Below are 20299 nucleotides of genomic sequence, written 5' to 3' on the forward strand. Positions count from 1 at the left end.
CAAACATATCTTCAAATTTCATCATAACCCTGATGAATAAACATGCTGCTCTCCAAGATCTACATGCAAAACTAAGTTTTTAACTATGAATGAATTGGAACAGCATTCCTAGACTCTCCGTTACTTCCACGATATCATTAAACTAATTTGAAAGATGATAGCTACAAATGCATTCTTTCTTTCACATGAAAAGCAACCATATACTTGAATATTGTTGTTGGATAAGACTTGTGTTTCATAGTACTGAAGGAAGCTCAGGCTGTCTTTAAGTTTTATAATGACAGGTTCCCCATTCCGAAAAGAAACAAAGTAATTGGAACTATGTCAACTTCCTAAGAGGACAATTCTTTACCTTGTGATGTAATTTCCCCTCAGTTGCTGTTAAACAGCACATTAAATAAGATATTTATTGTATAAGGTCAACCAGTCTTTCCAAACAGCTGACACCCCATCAAACTGAACAAGAGTTCAGAAAAAATACACATTTCCTCTCCTTTGCACATGAGTATTATCAATCAGTATAGCCTCGTTACAGAATGAYAGGCAGCAAGAGATGGGTTCTCAGGAAGAGAGTTAGGAAGCGCTGCATCCTTTCTCAACAGTTGCCGATTCAGATTCACCTTGAATTAAACCATGTCCTACTGATAAGACTCCTCAAAGGAGCAGAGCAACTTCTGCCTGAGTTTACTTAACATTCTAGGCTTTAAGAAGGTAGAGGGGATTTTTTTAAAATGTTACTCAATTGAAAGGTAATTGAACAGTGCCTTCATCTGAAAACTCAGGGAAGGGTGTTTCCAAACTATTATTTTAGATTTCAGAATGCCCCATTTCACAGCAAAGCACATGAGAATCTGTTTCTACTATAAATTTAAGTTTTGACACTCAACTGCAGCTTTGCACTGTGTGGCCAGTTTACAATCCCAACTTACATTGCACTTACAGACTTTCTAGTCCTAGAGATTTTGGAAGGGCAAAAGTTTTCTTCCCAGAACACTGTAAATAGAAAATAGGCTTTTTTGTAGTGTAAATGTAAACTACCTTTTCAAGTCAAATGGTCAAAAGACTTTATACATGCCAAACATTTGTTTCTGCTCACTGGAAGTATCAATGCTACAAGTAGTCTAGCTAGCACATGCTTCTTCTGTCTTTGAGTCTCTGTAGCAGTACCATGTACCCTTATCTCATCAACTTGTGTCAGCAAAACTTTTGCATTTCTAGTAGTGACTGCCACAAGGTGTTGTGCAGCTTACTGTCCCAATTCCCATTTCAAAAGCCCTTCTACTGTCTCTATTCGGTTAGAAGTAGAAGATGCACCAATGCCGCTGCTCAGGTCAAAAATGATAGTTTTGGAAAAAGAAGCTATATATATGTAGTCCATCATCTGCCTTAATCACTCAGTGACTCACTACATAAAAATCAGAGTTGTCTAGAAGACCTATATTCCAGAATTGTCCAAGTGGACCCCATTAAAGCCTACAAAATAAAAGTCATTCTGAATGTGACAGTTATGAGGACCCTGTAGCAGGAAGTAGCTTTTACTACTTTAAGCAATGCATTTCAAGCAATCAGTTTACCTAGGCACTCTGATCTAGCACTGCCTCAATCTCTTCAAGTTCTTAATACCAAACACGATAAAAAATAAAATATTCCAGCTGTTAATTTGAAGACGCATTTGGTTTCTTTTTCCTTTTTCAAACTTGAAAAGTGATTTCAAACCAGTTCTAAGAATTATCTCCTTCATTAGAAAATTCTGATCACTATTCTGATCAGCTAAAAGCACTGATACCTGGATTTACTGAACTGCTTGCAGGTGTTACAGCAGGAAGAAAAGAGGATGAGAATTCATCAATTGCACTACTGAATGAGTTCATTTATAGAGAAAAAAATGCACATCTTATTGAATAAAAGCAATATGAAAGGAAAATGCATTTTCAGTGCCATGACATACTAAGCAGTTAAGTGTTCAGGATTTCTTCTTTAAATATAAAAGGAAAGCAAATCTTATATAGCTTCTCAAACACTTTGGAACTGAAAGTTTCAGACATCCACATTCTTCCTAAGAAGTCCATTTCCTCCCTGTTTTAGACACTGTGCAAATTAAAATACAAAAACACCAGCTGAGTTGAATACACTCTAGATTTTAATTCTGCCCTAGATTAAGGAACAGAAATATTACAATATTTGTGCATTTAGTAAAACATGATGGTAAAGGGAATTCCTTTCTCTTTGAAGAAGATGTCTGTCACAAGCATGATGCTCTGCATACTCTCAGAACTGAAATCATCCCTACAAATCACACATAAAACCCACATCTCAGAGCCCAATAAGGTTTACTTAAATTCTGTTATCTCTGACGTAAGGGCTGTGGACAACTGTTTTGAGAATATTTCAAGGATACTCCTCTTCAGTCTGACTAGATATCAACCTTACTTTTTATTATCCCCATCCTATTATTGTTGCAGTCTACATACATATAGTGCGTGTTTGTAAACTCATTTTTTCTATTCATTTTTACTCCATCAATACCACCTGAGAAGCAGAAGTCAACGCAAGCATCACAAACTTGCAAAGCCAAATGAAATGCCAATCTCTGCCTAAAATCTTGAGGTTATACTACCTGAACACTGTACTTCTTCAAATTGCTCTTTTCTACTCACAGGCATTAATAGATAAATGGACTTACTGCTTTGTCATTCAGTTATCTTAAGATTTCTCTTTGCCTGTTCGTGACTTTCCTCTCATGAAGCAGTTACTCCAACAATCCTTTGCAATTACAACCAGACAAGTATCTCTCTCTGTAGCTACAACACTACAGTCATAGATGTGAAGTTCACCCACATGTTGCACTATTTATAGGCTAAAGAATATGTGGAGTATTTTTTTACTCCAGAGCTCTTTTCCTACTAAATCTTTCTCCAATTTCCTGAGTTTTGCCAAACACTTTAATGGCTTATTACCCTACGTCCATTCTTCTCCTCTTCCCCCAAATCATCTTCTCCACCACAGCACTGCAACAGAAGTGAGTGTGCGTGTGTTTGGGGAGCAAGGAGAGAATGCTAAGCAAGACATCAAAACGAAAATGTAATAAAAATGTCTCCTCTCTCACCCCTTCCCCCCAACGCCTGAATTATCTAGAGGAAGCAAACACATAGGAACCAAGAGGTTTAATCGTAACAGCTGTCATGGCGTTACTGAAATTAATCTTTCCTTCTCTCCATTAGCTACAGAGGCAGCCTACACTTCTCCGCAGTTTCTCTGCATTTCAAAAATTTGGATCACCTAACTTGACTAAATGGGGTCATCTTATGCAAGGCTATCTCCCAGTGCTTTTCATTTACAATAATACAAATTATAGGCTAATTTTTGAGTGTTCATTAAGTATCATGTGCTTGTTATGCATGGGAATCTGGGTACATAAGGAACACTGCTTCAGACCCACTACTCAGTACAAGAGTCAAACCTGACCTTAAGAAAGGGTCATCACTTACCCTGACTATACAGAGAATCTCAGTAGATAAGCCTCAGTAGGTTCAAATTAGGTAGGAATATGTTCATAAAGCTCTTAAAATAAATACAGGCAAGTTAAATGCATCTATTTCTCATATTTTTTCAGACAGCTTTATTATAAACCTTTTCTTGATAACCATATAAAGTATGTATTTTGGTTTTAAAATACCATTCATGTGTATCAATAGGAAAAGCATTTCTTAAGATGCACGATTGTTTTTAAAGAGAAGTTCCGTACTCAGCAGAACTTTGTTTATCCAAAGCCCATTTACACAACAGTCTTCAAAATTCCAAAAGGGCTACAGTAAAGCTTCACCTCTTCTTTCTATTCAAGTGTGATATTTGGATGGCTTTGCTTCTACAAGTTTGTGCCATAAGCACAATACAAAGTATTGTGCTCTGGGACAAAGTAATAGGCATCATAATACAATACTTCAATTGCAAACAGTATGTTTCTGTTTCGATAAAACAACAACTTGGTGCTAACAGAAGAGCAGGAAAGCTCCATATCAGGGAACTGTGGAAAAAGAATCTCCAGTTTCTCAAAAAATATGCCTTGTATATAGAAAGCAAGAAACACAGGAATGTTTCACTGTTAAAACAGGTACAACAATTTTCTAAACTGATCGTTCAAAATCTCTAATTTAATGATTACTGCTGAAACATGTTTCACTATTATCAATTCATTTAACAACAATATAGCAAGAAACAATAGTTGAGGTCACCATGAAAATGCCCTCGTGTAGCATGAATACTGGCAATTAATAGAGTCGAAGATTTACGTGCTAAAGTACAACCAGGGCACTACATCTGATGACTAAACTCAAAGAATGTCAGAGAACGTTTTGGCTGCAATGCATGAAATGAAAAAGTGTTCACTTATTTTTGCTTTCCCAACAAGAAAAAAAAATGTATTTTTATTGTCACATCACTTCCAGCAAGTGGATGTGAAAAAGGAGATTTCATGCCAAAGTCAGCTGTTTAATCAGATAAAGAAGACTTTCCTATTTCCCATTGTATAGATCGAGTTGGCTACAAGAGCCACGTGGAGATTCGAGAAGCACATTTTTCTGCCAGTTCTGTATGATTTGATCAATAGCAAAGCAGAAGGACTACTGGGTAATCTGAATCAGAGCTGCAGAAAAAGTGAGCCAGGCAGCCTGCTAAGGCCCAGATAACCATGTCATCCCAGCACCCCACAGCATTTCCAATCTGAGACTGTGGCATAGGGCAGAATCACTAATCTTCATTCAGAAACTGGTCATGGAGGTTTTCACATGACTCGAATGCAGTATCTGTCTTTCAAAACTCACCTACAAGGATTTAAATAYATGCTTGGGAAGCTGGCCTCTCCATACCAAGGAAGATTCTCCAAATTACTCATATCAAAACATTAAATTTTAAACCCATATTACTTTGTAAAATTATATGTAGAAATTACTATATAGGTCTTTGTAAGATATGTAGGAATTTATGAAGCCAATAAAATCCTGTCCTTCAAAAACTATTAGAGGTGTCTCTCTACCTGTGATGCCGTTCCAGGCAGACTGGAAATGGCAAAGGATTGGTGGATTAGGTCACTTGATATTCAGAATTATGACAGATTAACCTGTTGATAGATCAATAGGTCAGAAAGGACCCCTGAGCAAGTTCAAGTTTAAAAGCTCAGCTTTTTACCAAGCACTGTCCCTGAAACACCTTGGGGTTCCCAGCCTTCTAACCTTTCTTAGTAGCTGGCAGCTCTTCAAGCCTTCCCTTTCTTCACTTAAGTCCTCTTTCACACATTCTGATGGCTGAAAAACATTACTACTGCATCTCCCTAAGACTTGTTCCAGCTACTTAACCTAAGTTTATTACTAGAAGGAGAACCAAGAAATAACACATATGGGTCATAGTCAGATCTTGGAGAAAACATGCTGAAGTGTCTTGAAGAGCAACCAAATTTGTTTCTGGGCTGTGAAACAGACACTGCAAAGTGACCTCCTCAGCCGTTTTAGCTCTTTTCATTTGAATCCTTTCAGACCCAATAACCTGCAGAAGTCTTCAAAGCTGCAGCCCAAGTACCAAAACACCACCATTAGTCCTAACAAACACAAACTCAAGCCACTATTCACCATTATATAATGAAATGCAAGTAAATTCCTTCACCATAGTTCCACTAGGATTGCCACTCCTTCATGCAATAGTAGCACTGGTAGTAACTTACAAGATAGGTTCTAGTTCATCTTACATAAACAAAGCATGTAGTGCCTAATTCACATTAGAGACTTCTACTGTACTAGTTTATTCTGTGCTTTTAAGTAGAATCAACAGTGTTAAATGGAAGCAATTCTGATTAGCTTTTTTATTTTCTGGGTCCTGGGAGCAAGAACATAATCGATCCTCATAGAAGCATCTGGAGTGGAATTAGAAGAGCACTGAAAGTAAGTTGTTTCATTAAATAAYTCTAAAAAGACACCTTTGTTTGCTTTGGGTTTTTTTTGGGTTTTAGGGTTTTTTTGGCTTATGATTCCTCTCATCCCATTCTTTCAAATATGTTTGAAGAAACAGCAGCATATTCCTTTCTGATCTATACTGCAGGTAGGCCATAGACTCATCCATTCATAAAAGAGAGAAAGGGGACTCCTACATTAAAACTCAAGATTTTGTTTTTTCCATTCCACATTTCCCTTGGGTTTTTTTTTACACACTGAGATTCTGTTGAGGTAACGATTTTTCCCAAGCATCCCRAAAAACTTCCTAGGCTCCTTTTCAGTTCTTCAGAAGGCTTTCATTGCCAAGACACCTGCAGTCCAGAGCTTGCAATTCCATATACATTCAGTTTGGTATTAACTGCCATAACACTATTTCTAAATTCAACACTAATTCATGCAAACACTGCTGAGAACCTCATGATATAGTCTCCATGTGACTGAAAACAGAGTTCYGAGTTAGCAATTTTTCACATAAATTTATGTCATTTTGTCATTAGAAAGCTGCTATCCCTTCCACTAGCTTAATGTTTGGAAATGAACAGCAAGAACAAGAAAACACCTACCTTACAGAAGGCTATTCCAAGGATCACATAAACCTACTCTACACACTGAAAGCTTTAGCAATCACATCATATCAGTACTGTTGAATTGATAATACCCTCCAAGTGCACAGGCATTACAGCAAAACAAAAATGTCTGCATTAGTTGAGGAAGCATTTAGAGATACCAATACAAGCTACCCTAGCAATAGCACATTTACGCTGTTTAAAGAAAAAATACTAATTCTAAGCACAGCTTTTGCTAGCATAAGTCAGCAAAGCTGTTACCTAAGTGCAGGTCCTATTCTAATGTGAAACAACAGTACCTGCAACAGTATTTTTACAGTTTGCTCCCCATTAGTAGCTCATTGCAAAAACATCTTAATCACATATTTTTAACTCCAGTTCCAGCAAGCCAAAATTCAATTTTCATGGTACACTTATCACAGATGACAGGATACAAAGGATAATTTTCCTTCTCTGCAGAAAGACAGCTACAACTTTAATTTTTCTTTATGTTTTTCATCTTCCTTGGGGGCTGTCCATGACATTCTTCCCTTTGCTAGCAGGTACTTTTAAAGTTCCCATCTTTCTTCAGAAAGGGAAAGGTGTGAAGAGGTCATTTAATTCTAACCTCATCTACATGGATATATATTTGCCCAATACCATTTAATGCAAATGATCACTGAAGTATAAGACAYAAGAAAAAACAGCACATTCTACATTTTCTCCTTTTATTATAGAGGCTTTCAGCATGTGTATAGATAAGGCCTAAAGTATTATGATAACAATTTTAGGCCTTATCTATACACAGAAACTACTTTTGTCAAACTAAGCCAAGGGTGGAGAACCTTTTCCTTGCTGAGGCCAACAGAGGCCTTACAAAAATACCTGGCATACCAATTACCACACTTAGCATTATTCACCAATAATGTAAAAAGTTAGATGACCCAGAAGTCTCGGGCAACCTTTGAGTTAAGCAGGTAAGCCAGCTCTAAACAGACATACAATTATGTCAACAAAAGAAACGCGCATCAGTAAAACTAGATATTTTTAGTAACATTTTTATTGGGGCTAAATTTGGAAGAAGTCATATCACTTAAAAAAAATAGCTGGAAAAATGCGAAATGCTTTCCCTTTGACTATCAGAAGGCAGGGAAGACGGGGCAATGGAGTATGAGCTGAACACAGTTAGCTCTGCTACTTGCGAAATGGAGGTACACAGCTCAATGATAAATGGAAGTGCTCAGAGAGCAGGAAATAGCTGACCATTTCCAAAGGCTGATTGGCAGGAAGTTTCCTGGTACAATTTGCAGGTCAACAAACCCTTTAAACGAGACTAAGAATTAACATTTCACCTGCTTCAGGAAAGAAGTGGACTAAAAAAGCCAAGCTAGAACTGGAGAAATTCTTCTGGGAGAACAGACATAACAGGCCACTGCTACTCTCACATTGTCAGTTTTAAAATACATGGATTTCTGTCAGCTGAAGAGAATCACGCCTGAGTTACGAAAAAAGCATTTTCCTCTTCACTCCTAACACATCAGCAAACTTTGGGGGTTACTATGGACGAAACGGGTCAATATAAAATGCAAGATCTGTTTCCCAGACTTCAGACATGGATTTAAAGGCCGGCAGCAATTAGGTTTAATTTCGGAGAGAGATCTGGATTAATTAGTCCTTATCATTTAACAAGCAAGTCCCCAAAGCATACCTAGATGCTTACTGGCCTGCTAATAAGATCTGAAGACAACTCTGAATAAGAATAAAAAGGCACTGCAGTGAAGTCACTGCCCTGAATTCATGACATCATAATTGTTGCCATGGCGACGAGCTCGTCTCAAGCACAGAATACTGCCTCCGCTGCAGAATCAAGGAGCACCTGTGCCGCCACAAAAGAAATGTTCTTATTCAAACACAAATCTCTTCAACCACACAGAAAATAAGATATTACTGTAGGTAAATTGCCTTTTCAATACCTCTTATTTTGTTCCCCCAGTGTGAGACTTTTTAACGCTCAGGCACATAAAAAGAGGCCTGATAAAGCACAGACATGTGATAAAAAGGGTCTAATTGAAAAACTGATATTTTTCTTCTGCAGCGTTCATCAATTTTTCTGGTACAGAATAATTCTTATATTTATGCTTTCCTCTCCTATGCGTATGATTGCAGTCACATACAACAAACCTCTTTAAGAGATGAAACACAGGGCAAAAACTCCAAGAAAAAAACATCTTCCAGTTCCTATTTCAATAAGCAAGATAGATAAGTGTCAAACTGTCACCGTCATGCAGCAGAACTAATTGATACATAACATATTCCACACTTAGAGCCTACAACTCCTTTTGCTTAAGGATTCCCCCCCAGCAGGGCCTTCACATACCAGTCATTTGTTTTTCATGCACTTGCTAAATGTAATGCATCAAATCTGCAGGGCTCTAAGAACAGTCTGTGAGTAGTCTCCTTGTAAATAAAAGCTTCATCCTTTTTCCTCTAAACAGTCCTCTTTTACACAAGGAAAATCCGCTAACCCTAGCCCCAAGCTTCAGAAAAAAATTCCTCTCAGAAAAAGCTAAGCAGTTGACTACAACAAATTTATTAGATCACAATTAGGTTAAGCGTTAAATGCACAAATGCCACATTTGATGCTGCAATCTCAACTATTTGTCAAAATAAATCATTTAGTACTACATGACACATGAAGGAAACAGCACCCCAAAATTAGCTTCTTCATACTAACTCGCTGAATAAAAAAGTCCAAGTAATATCAAATACGATGTTTCATAGTTCAACATACACTGATATCTTAAAAGATAAGAGATGATTAACACAAAAGCAATTATTTTAAAGCAAATTTGAACAAACAGAGCATACTAAAGTATATTTATTTGCTACCTCAGTGGTTCTTAAAGAGCAATCTATAAACCCCTGCTGGACTAAAGAACACTTCCACACAACCACATGTAATTAGTCACTCTGTCTAAACACTTCCAGTATGCATTGATGTTTTCTTTCAGCTTCTAAAGAAACAAAACTGTCCTAGCTACCAGTTAAACAACAGCACCACATATCTGCATTGGCCCCATGCCTTTGTTGGGCACTTTCTCAATTGTCATCAAGTACACTGATTACACCAAAACCAAAGACCATAAGTACTAAAGTAATCTGCCTCTCAAGTCCCCACTCTCTTTATAAAGATTGTCTCAACAAGTGAGTATTAGATGAAGTAGAGAATATAAACAAATGATAAGATGAGGAGTTTTAGACAGAGATGATAGCTAGACAGCTGTATCCCATATGTTTGTCTTCGATGTTCTCCTAATACTACTTCAAATAACGAAGAATGATAGTCACTGCTTGGATGATGGCGTTATGAAAATCCCTAGTTTAACTAACTCTCCACAATATGAAGGGTACTCAAAAAATATACTGTAATTGACTACATATTCTAAGAAAGTTGTTGAGCGTGCCAATCCATTCCCTGCCACTAAAAGGTAAAGAGATGAACATGTCTTCCAAATGTCTTTAACAGTCTTGGGAACAGATTATGCATTTTGTCATAACAACTTGCATACGCAAACATATATCCAAATACACCAAATACATTTAACACATTTGCCATAAACTGAGAAAATTGAAACAAGTTGATAAAAGCTCAGAATAGTAGACACCCCATGATAAAAAAAGATTCACTCAAGCAAGTTACACATCAGAAATGCACCCAGATTTCTCAATTTCTCTACAATTAAGAATAAATTTCTAAAAAGTGTGTCTATTATGCAATCATAGACCTATTTGTGATGTAAATATACAACACAAATGCCAATGACAGTYCCTTTCTCATTAGTAAATACAGCATTTCTGGCTCAAACCCACACAATATGAAATCACCACTTTGCTAAATAATGAAAAGATACCACTGTGCCAGCAGTTAATTTTGTTTTTGAAAGATTGACAGATTAACTGATCCCTTAAGCAACTAAAAACTAATGTGTCTTCTCCCAACGCACACAGAAAATTACAGACTGTTTCAATAGTTTGTTGAGCTTTTTATGTAAGTTTAAAATGAACTTGTTGGATTAGGTTTTTCCCAACAACAGTCCTTCTGTTAAATCCAACCTCTGTTTATGTTAACAGCAGATATGAGGAATGAGAAGACAGAACTGCTGGCACATTTTTGTACATGCTATTTTTTCTTTTGTTATTCATTTATCAGTATTACAACAGAAGCAACCATTGCTTATCTGCAGGTCCTACTACAAATTTCCAAGTACCCACAACAGTGGCAAACTTGACTAGAGACACCACAACCCAGAGAAACAGTACCTGTTATTCCTCCTTCCCCCAGCAAACCAAGGCTAGGTGATTCAAGATGCAGCACAACTATTCTAACTCTTTATGCCTTTATCTCACATAACATATAGCAAATTCCTTCTACTGTTGCAGAGTTTATCATCCACAATTACAGAAAACTCAAGTTCATAAGCACTTAAATACAATGCTATTTCCTTTAAACTTTGTTGCTGGTTTATGAATAGTTACATTTACTATAGATACTATTAAAATGTGTTACAAGACATGTCTGGATCCATCTTTAATTTTAACTACCACATTGAGAACAATAATCATGAAGTGATTTTTCAACACAGGCACGCCTAAATCACATTCTCAGGAAGTTTTACAGCACTGGTCTTTAGCCAGACCTTAGTACATTTGGAACAAGTCCTTTCTGCACCACAGAACTGAACCATATAAGGCACAACCATGTTGCAACCAAGTTCCACAACAAATTAAACCGTATCACAATGAAACAGGGCATTTTCACCTCTCAGAACTCTGAGAGGTTGCATTCTTCACAATGCCATTGTCTCCCACTGTAATGAGAAAAGGAATAGCCTTGATAGTAAAATAAACCCCAGAATTAGGCAGACTTCCACACTCCCTGACTGTAGAATAACTTTAAAACATGCAAGACCCTTAGTGATCTTTACTGAGAGAGGAAAGTCACCTGTGAATCCCTCCCATGAAGTAATAACAGAGGCTGAATTTTTACTGCCCACCCTTCTTATCTATCCCTTGCCTTCACAAGGTAAGACAGCAAAAGGAGCTTCCAGTTCTCTAGTTGCCTGTTAGGGTACAAGCAATTAGTAGGAAAGAGTAGGAACAACCCCCAGATTCTTCCACAGAGCTGAAAATGGGCAAAGCATACCAAAAAAAACCCACAAAACCTTCCTTCTTGAACACTTTTATGGGGCTGATAAGCACCAAAGGATAGGAAAAGACTTATGAGGGGCTAGAAATCAATACCAACTGAGAAATAACCGGGAATGTGTTTTCTTTTTCGTTTGAAAGATGGGAGAATACAAAAAATCCCCATACTGGCTCATACCAAAGATCTACCTGACCACCCTCCAAAAGCGGTCAACAGCAAGCACCTAGGAAAGACTGTAAAAATAAGGCCAGTATGGTGATAGTTCCTTTGATTATATTCCCAAATACAAAGAATTTGCAGCTCAGAGCTCTCCAGAGCCAGAGGTAAAGAACAACACGCAACAGACTGCTTAGCCCTTCTTTGTACAACCTTGCACAGAAGGTATAAGCAGCAGAGGTTTAAAAACATATATGAAAAAATGTACCTGCAACTTYAGAAGATACACTTTTTGCAAAACTGACAATCAACCTTGGAAACTGTTCAAGTTTCTAGTTCACACTTCCATTTGACATCTCTTCTGAGAGCTTTGAATAAAAAAAGATCTGCCCTACAACTGCTGCTACTTCAACAGAACAGTTTCACCTAGTGCTGCCTTCTAGAGCAGTGCCTGGCTGAATTTGGTAAGACAGTGGTGCAGCCTGGCAGCTGATGGCATCTTCCTTACTTTGGCACACTCACTCTAACCAAAGAGAAGCTGCACTGGCAGTAAAATAAGAGTTGAAAAAAGGTTAGCATTGGTTTGATTCAAATGACTTGCAGTGTGAGACAGTGCGACTGATTCTGAGAAAGAAGCTATTAGACCTTGGAGTAGGCATACAGAAGTGTAAGTCCTCAACTGTTTCGTAAAACAGTAAGTTCCTAAATTTAGCTAGCTCTCTTGCCACAAGCTGTCTAAAGTAACTACATTCTGACTGAAAAGGAACAGCAAGATAATCTTATGATGGTCAGGGCCTGGTTAAGGGAAATGATTAGTAAATCCCATGTTTCACTTGAGATACTGAAAATACTCATAATAATTTACATTGTGTACTTCAGGATCAACATAAATTCAAAAAAAAAAAAAAAAAAAAGAAAGAAAAAAAAAAGAAAAGTACCAGGGGAAAGCCACATGCTTCTAACACTGAGACCAGACACCTTCATTCAGAAACAAAGTTACAAGTAAAAGGTTACTGCTTCTTCTCCTACCTCCAGTTTTTCTAGAGGAACCCACCCCGTTTCTGCCAGAAGCTAGCACAGTTTTACATAGGCTTCATCCAAACAGACAACAGCCCAGAAAGTGACAGCCTAATGCTCTTCCTGCACATGTTCCCACTTCTTTCCGGCAGCAGCCCACCCCTAAATTGGATTAAGTGCAACATGAACTGTACCCTCAGGTATGATGACAAAGCAACTAAGACAAATCCTCACTCACACATTTCAGTCAAAATTATCTGGGCTAGTTTAGGCAGTTTAGGTCAGTCTTTGCTAACCCAGCTAATTTTATCTGAAATTCATGAGATAGTGGGTTTGCCCACATGGGTACTAATAGATGCAAGGGAACAAGAAACTCCAGCAAAAACATCATGACAATCAGAAGCAATAATGCCTTCTACTAGTACAATCAGAGCTAAAAGAAACTGTCCACAGCCTGAGCTTTCTGGTCCTTTTTCCAAAGTATGTGCGTGCATGCAGGTGTGTATGAATGCACTGGAGGGTGTGGCAGGGGGGGAAATTCCTGCAAGGGTTTGGAAGGAAGGGAGGCAGCATTCCCTGGCAATTCCATACCTCTGCGGCTTTAAAAATAATGAAATTCAACTAACAATTTAAACCTACATTTGAAAATTCACATAAAAGTGACATCTCTGCAGGTATGAAAGTTCAGCAGGTAAGAAAAAGAATTATGAATAAATATAATCGGAAAGGCATCTTTGCAACAGGATTCCTGGAAGAAACTTAAATCGCATTTCTCATTCAATAGACTGTATTAACTAGTAATACAGAAGTGACTGATTCATCAAATGTCTGAGTCATTTCTACCTTTATTCACTGTATACTCCTCCCCCTTGGCTATATTCAAGCAGTATAAAGCTGCTGCTTTACACTGGTATGGCCAGGCACAAATTACTAAGTCACATGGTATTTTCAAATAAAACTGAATCATCAGAAGGACAAAGAGAACACATAGTGAAGGAGTTCACTGCAAAAAAGGATGGTGGCTTCTTAACAGCCTTTAAGTCTTAAAGAAAAGGCGAGAGAGAGAAGAAAAAAGAAAAAACATCCTCCAGCTTCGTTCAACAAGTTTTTGTACATTTATGTTAAGCCTTTGACTGTATTTGCTATTTTAGTGTCTTAGCCGCTCATATCTTCTCTTCCAAAACTTCATGGCATACTATGCAGTGTCAAATACGGCCCTTTTACGAAGATATCTATATGCTACTTCATCTCTAACCAGGCAAATCTGATTTCTGGGGGAAAAGGGGAATGATGAGCAAAAGGTTTCTGCCACACTGTCACAATTTATAGAAAAGGTAAATCTGTCTCAGAGTAATTGTGTTAAATGGCTAAAGCTATCTAGAAACCACGCTTAGGCTAATTTCTTTTTTCTTTTTAAGTTTRCTTTACAAAGATATCACAGAAATTTAGCTGAAGTAACAGTATCTGTAACTTCCTAGGTACTTTTGACAATATGTACTTTTGAGCCACAGTCTTTTTTTTTTTTTTTTTAAAGAGGTGTCTCACTGTAAGTGGCACTAAAATAAGGGAGCCTTTTAAAGGTCCATCTACAATTTTTAGTTAGGAATTTCTGCCATGGCTACCATTAATGCAATTATACCTGTGGTAGCACAAACCAAGCCAAATTTTCAGCATATATTGGTTTGTAAGCTACTACTCTTCCTAAGTGCAGTTTCAGAGCTAGCTTCAGTGATCTACGTGCAGCCTGCTGCTAGGATGGAAGGTCCTGCATCATGCCTATGGCCATACATTCCCATCACTTCCCTTGTGCCAGAATCATTTTAGATCAGCTTGAGTTCATCAACTCAATCGACTGCGGTTTCACAGAATTTTGTGTTCATCTAAAAGTGAAGCTATACAACACAAATAAGCTAACCAAAACACTTGCTGCTGCTTCTGAGAAGGGGAAGCTTCACTCCTCTTCCTTCTTTCCCCTTCCTCCACTTTCATTCACACAGTTCTGCCCTCTCTTGCACTGGCTGTACCACTCTTCAAAGCCTTTGTTGAGCCAATGTCAACTCACGAGCAGATGATCTAAAAAGATCTAGGGCTAGTTTTTCACCAGATTAGCAAGTTAAACTAGAGCATACAGGAAATCAATGAGTGCCAGGACTGGTGCCAAGTTAAGTGGTAGGATCACATGGCTGAAAGCATGACTCTCCATTTCTGGCAACAGAAAAGCCATCAAGATAGAATGAAATTATGAGGAGACTCAAGCCAACACATGTGCTTCTTGTCCCCTTCCTTAGGTACTGCTATTTGTCTAATCTCATTGTGAGCCAGTACAGAGAGCTAAACCAACAAAATCTGTTCATTATTTTTGGCAAGACCTGTTTTCTGCCAATTTAATTCCCTGAACTAGCTCAGCAAAGGAATCAGACAAGCATCTGCACCAGTGCAGGGAAGGGGGCAGGAACACACAGGGAGAGGAGGGCAGACTCAGGCTGATTTAAACTGTCATTGAACTGCATACCCTACAGCAGATCTACATCACACTGTAGTCAGAACTGACAGTAATCTGAGCCTTTACAACACGATGCCCCCATCGCTGATGAGGGCACACAAACAGTACCAGCAGTGAAACATCCTAAGAAAAGTCTAACCTGGGCACAAGCTTGTAAATTATATGCAAAAGCAGGAGAATCACAATACTCTCATTCCTCAAAATACTGCAAAACATTAGCTAATTATTCCCCAGGCAACACCCCTGTGAAAATGTTCTCTATCATTCCCATTACATGGATGCAGCCCAAGACTGCAAAGCAAGCAGAACTGGTGACAAACCCAGGACTGGAATCCTGTAAATCCTCTATACCAAACTAACACTTCATCACTCAACTGTGCAGTTTATTAACCTTAAACTAACTCAATTAGCCAGTAGCAGTCTATAGAAACTCCTTTTGCAAAGACTTTGTAATGCACTATAGAGGTGTATAATTTATAATACCTCAGTATTAAAACATTAACATTATAGCATTATAATGTTAACAGTTGTGGATATTTGCTAGCCAGTTGTGAAATCAGAAACTAGGGAAAGGAATAATACTGAGATCTTAACTAATCATTTTTGTTTCTAGGGATAAAAATAAGTGTGCATGAAGCAGCATAAGGATTTATTCACACACTTCAGGAAGTTTAATGCAAAGAACCATAGAAAAGAGAATACATTTCTGAACATGCTTTTCTCAGTTTAGCAATTGTTAGACGTAGTTTCAAGTGAAATACAAGTAATTACTTAATATACACTAACCAAGACCAGCATTTCTCCTTAAATCTATCAGTTCTCCCTCCACGTCTGCCACACACAGTCCAACAAATCCCACTTAACTTGCCCTGTATTGCAGTGCAGCACAATAGGAAAAGGGGTGGGAAAATTTGTCAATGCAGAAGCGAATCTCTGCAGTAGTAAACAGCCAGCACTGTAAGTCTATCCAGCAACATAAGACAGTCTCTCATTCACATGATACTAAGCACCCAAACCAAGCATATCAAATTTGGGACGTTCATGTAATACTTAATTGTGTTCAACCCCTTCTTTTGACAACACCTTTATTACAGAGATTGAAAATATGTATGTGATAAAAGACAGTCATTTACCAGAGCTGTCACTGATTCTCTCAAGATAAAAATAATAAAACCAAGAGAGTAACTGAGGCTGCCTAATTGTCAGTTGTATAAAATAGCAAGATGATTGTTCTGTGGGACATAGCAATTTGAAGGGAGCAGAAAATACTGTTAGAAAAAAAAAGTACAAGAATTAACAGACTAAATATGCACATTAAAATACTGTAACCTTTTCTGAAGTCTTTAACTCCACAGGAGCCAAAATTTGAAGAAAGCAAATGAAAACTTACTGCATGCTACCATCAATTAGTAAATACTGCAAATTGTCCAGAAAATCAGGCAAGAAAACCAACACTTCTATGCAAGAGATTAACACTATTTAACAGAAAAAGCTGGTTGACAGATCAACCAAACAAAAACATTCTGGACAACATGGACAAAACATTTACCTCAAACTTCTTTGCATCCTTGCAATTTTGAACATAACAAAAACAGCAAAAATGTGCTACTTTAAATGTGAGATTGTCCACTTGAATTTGACTAAAATGCCTTAACTAACAATGGTGTTCAAAACCTCATTTTCCAGGGAACATATATTTTACATTATTAAGAGATAGACCAGAAGCAGGAATGACACTGCTCTTCACACAGCAGAAAAGACTCCTAACACAGAATATGTGGGGGCTACATAGGTTTAATGACAGATTGAGTTGAAGGTTACCTCACTGATTCCATCAACTGAGGCAACCCTAGACATCATCACTGTTACTTGGTAAGTCAAGCATTCAGAAGCTATCTACGTTCTACATCAGGAAGTCAGTATAATATGTATTTGCTTGAATTATTACTGCAGGCTAATGTTAGAGAAAATGTTAGTGACAGCAAAACTGAGATTTCTCCTCTTAAGGTGACAGAGTGGAAAGCTCAGATTCTTTCCCCTTCCTTCTAGGAAGCGCGGAGTAGGCTCTAGCTCCTGTAGTTTTGATGATACCATACTGATGCACATCTTGATTCTGATCTACACGCAGCAGCCTGGCTACTGACACGGCTTAACCTATTTTCCAACCAACAGTTAAATTACTAAATTTTGGTGAGTTTCACAGGGAGGAAGGGAAAAAAAAAAAAAAAGAAGAAGAAGAAGGCAGAGCCACCTTGATAACTCAGCAGAGGCAGTCAGACAGGGGAACTATTTCATGGGGAGGACAAGACTTCTTCCTTCTCCCTAATAAAAAAGAAAAATCTCAAAGAACAGCGAAAATAGCAGACCATATTCCCCTTTAACGATTAAGCAGCACTAGAAGAACAGTAGCGCAGAGGCTCCCTCTTCATCACAGCCAGGAAGTCCACAGGGGAGAAAAATAATTCTTTTATTCTCCCACCACTGATAGGGAAGGCCCAAGAAGAGACTTAAAATTCATCAAACGCCCACCAGTGAGAAACTGACACAGAAGTCCTTACTCAAGACTGAGGAGTAATACCCCGGCACTAGTCCTAGCACCTTCCAAAAAGTGAAAAAATGAGGCCAGGATTTGGGAAAAAGGGCTTCTCACTCACATGTCACCCATGGACTTCATTGGTGAAGACACATTTCTTCTATCTGTATCGAGTGGGATGTTCCAGTAAAATTTTAAGCTACAACACAGGCATACAAATATCCATTTGAGAGGAATACATTTGTACTGTGGCATGTAAATAACTGAATTAAGGGTCACAAAACCCCAATTCAGCCATATGATTACACAAGGCCACTGTCCACTAATCCATTCTATAAAAATTACTAAAACGTCAGTGAGAATAAAATTTTGTTTGCAAGATGCAATGTACATTTTTATCATGCTGGATAAAATATCTACAGTCTCAGCAGTGGTTAAATTGCTGCTATAAAGGAAATTGTCCTCAGATAAATGGTTTCCCTATGAGAAGGTTTCAGTGCTACACCTCACCCCAGGTCAATAAATCAAATTAACTGCACCTTGTCCTCTGGCCAATGACATCATCGGCTTGACCACATCTTGTGAAGCGAGTGCAAAAACATACGCTATTTAAGGCATGAAATCATATTACTGCTTTTTGTCCAGCCAGCCTTGTGCTGCTGGTCTGTGAAACAGTCAGTCACCTGAACAGTCTCATTACCAGTTCTACAGATCTTTTCTTACAGTATTCAAGGCCTGTCTTCACCAAGGGTGAAGAAAAAGGATAAATAATCTGAGGAGTTATTTTTGAAATCAAAAAGCTGTTCAGTAGCTGCAGTCTAGTATTTTGCGACAAATTAAATTTAGAACCAAACTACAAAATATGCTGGCTGCACGTGTATATGAACTCTTCCTAGCCATGCTTCAAAAATGTTTACATGCTAATCTGGCATGGCTACTTTAAAAGTACCCTGCTGTTAGGTCCCTTTTTTCCACAGGGTGAAAACAACGGTCATTAATGAAAATCTACAGTTTTATCTGAAAGCCATACCTGCATAAACGAATTTTTAAAAATTACTGCTTCATTCTAACAAAGTAGTCCATTTGTTTTCTTTCTAAGTAGCCTAATATCTGGTTTAAAACAGAATTACTCCAGACAATCTAAGGGGATTAATTTCAATTTTCACTTGGCGAATTTAGGACACAAACATGAAAAAACTTATCTTGCTTTCTAGACCCTGCACTGCCTAGTAGCATCTTCTGTCTTGGAAGCCAAATCTAAACAAAAAAAAAAAMCACCTCAGAATGGTCAAAGATATAAGCATTGACAAAAGCATCTGACACACAGCACTGTTAAACTGCATCCACACTAAGCAAAAAGAAGGTGAATAAGATTATCTTCAAGGTATTCAATTCTGTTTGTGTTCAGAGGAAGGAGGAAAGCTGTTTAGATTTTGAGTGTGTCTTCTACAGCTCTCTCAGTGCCAGGAAACGTAAATTAGAAACAACTCTCCTTTAAGGAAAAGAATCAAGGACAAAGGGACCAAAAATGCCCAAGCCTCTGAAGAACAGTTATGAAAGGAACAGCTTTACAGTCTTGAGTTGCTATAAATTAAAAATAAGCTTCTTATTTAAAAGACATGAGTGTTTGAGAATCTATGAGCAGATCTGATGCTGCTCAAGCCCCAGGAGGGTTTTGTTTTTGCTGGCAGGGGTGGAGTGGGGATGAGGGGGGTCATTTTGGTTATTAGTAAATAAATCAAGCGGCAGAGAGTGAGGCCTAGGCGCCTGCCAGAGGAGCCAGGGCCTAGCTCTCCCCCCTCCTCTCCTCACACAGCCTGGGTTTGATCTCGGGGCCCTGTGGGTTGCCAAGAAAATTTTAAAAAAGTGAGAGAGCGAGAAAGAAGAATCATATTGAACCACAAAAGCACATGGGGCGAATGTAAAATATAAACACGGCGTTGGGCTCTGAGTGGCTGTTATTAAAGGTCTGAATTACTAAACATGAGAGGCGGGGAAAGCCAGGCGGCCATTTCAATAATATAAACCTCCCCGAATTAGTCATTATTCAAATGAGAAGGAGAGGGAAAGAGAGGAAGAGGGAGGGAGCGAAGGAGCAGCGGCACCCGCACCCCTGCACCCCGGCAGCGGGCGGCCCGCACCCGCGGCGCCTGCCCCGGGGCCGCAGCCCCGGCCGCCCCCGAGCCCGCAGGGGCAGGAGGGCAAACGCCGCCGGGGCACATCGAGCCTGCCCCAGTGCAAGCGGCCGGCCTCTCCCGCCGGAGGGGGGCACGCAGGCACTCCACACCCCGCCAAGAGGAGCCACCCCACCTTGAACCTACCCTTTACGGCGGGGGGGGGGGGCTTTAAATGAAAAGC

The 20299-nt window shown here is 38.6% G+C and overlaps 1 protein-coding gene across 2 annotated transcripts in view; it reads right to left on the reverse strand.

Moving 5' to 3' along the window:
- POU2F1 (POU class 2 homeobox 1) overlaps nucleotides 1-18959 on the reverse strand; it is a 119620-nt gene extending 100661 nt beyond the window's left edge. Inside the window, exons 1-2 of one of the 2 annotated variants that reach the window (XM_026083384.1) lie at nucleotides 18063-18959; nucleotides 17660-17730 (exon numbers count right to left, since the gene is read on the reverse strand). The gene's annotated coding sequence lies outside the window, so the exon portion shown is untranslated. The remainder of the gene's footprint in view (nucleotides 1-17659; nucleotides 17731-18062) is intronic. The other variant, XM_026083385.1, reaches the window with a different exon arrangement.
- Between the last annotated feature and the right edge of the window lie 1340 nt (nucleotides 18960-20299).

This window comes from Apteryx rowi, unplaced genomic scaffold (assembly GCF_003343035.1).
Source record: "Apteryx rowi isolate R43461 unplaced genomic scaffold, aptRow1 scaffold_60, whole genome shotgun sequence".
Taxonomy (NCBI): domain Eukaryota; kingdom Metazoa; phylum Chordata; class Aves; order Apterygiformes; family Apterygidae; genus Apteryx; species Apteryx rowi.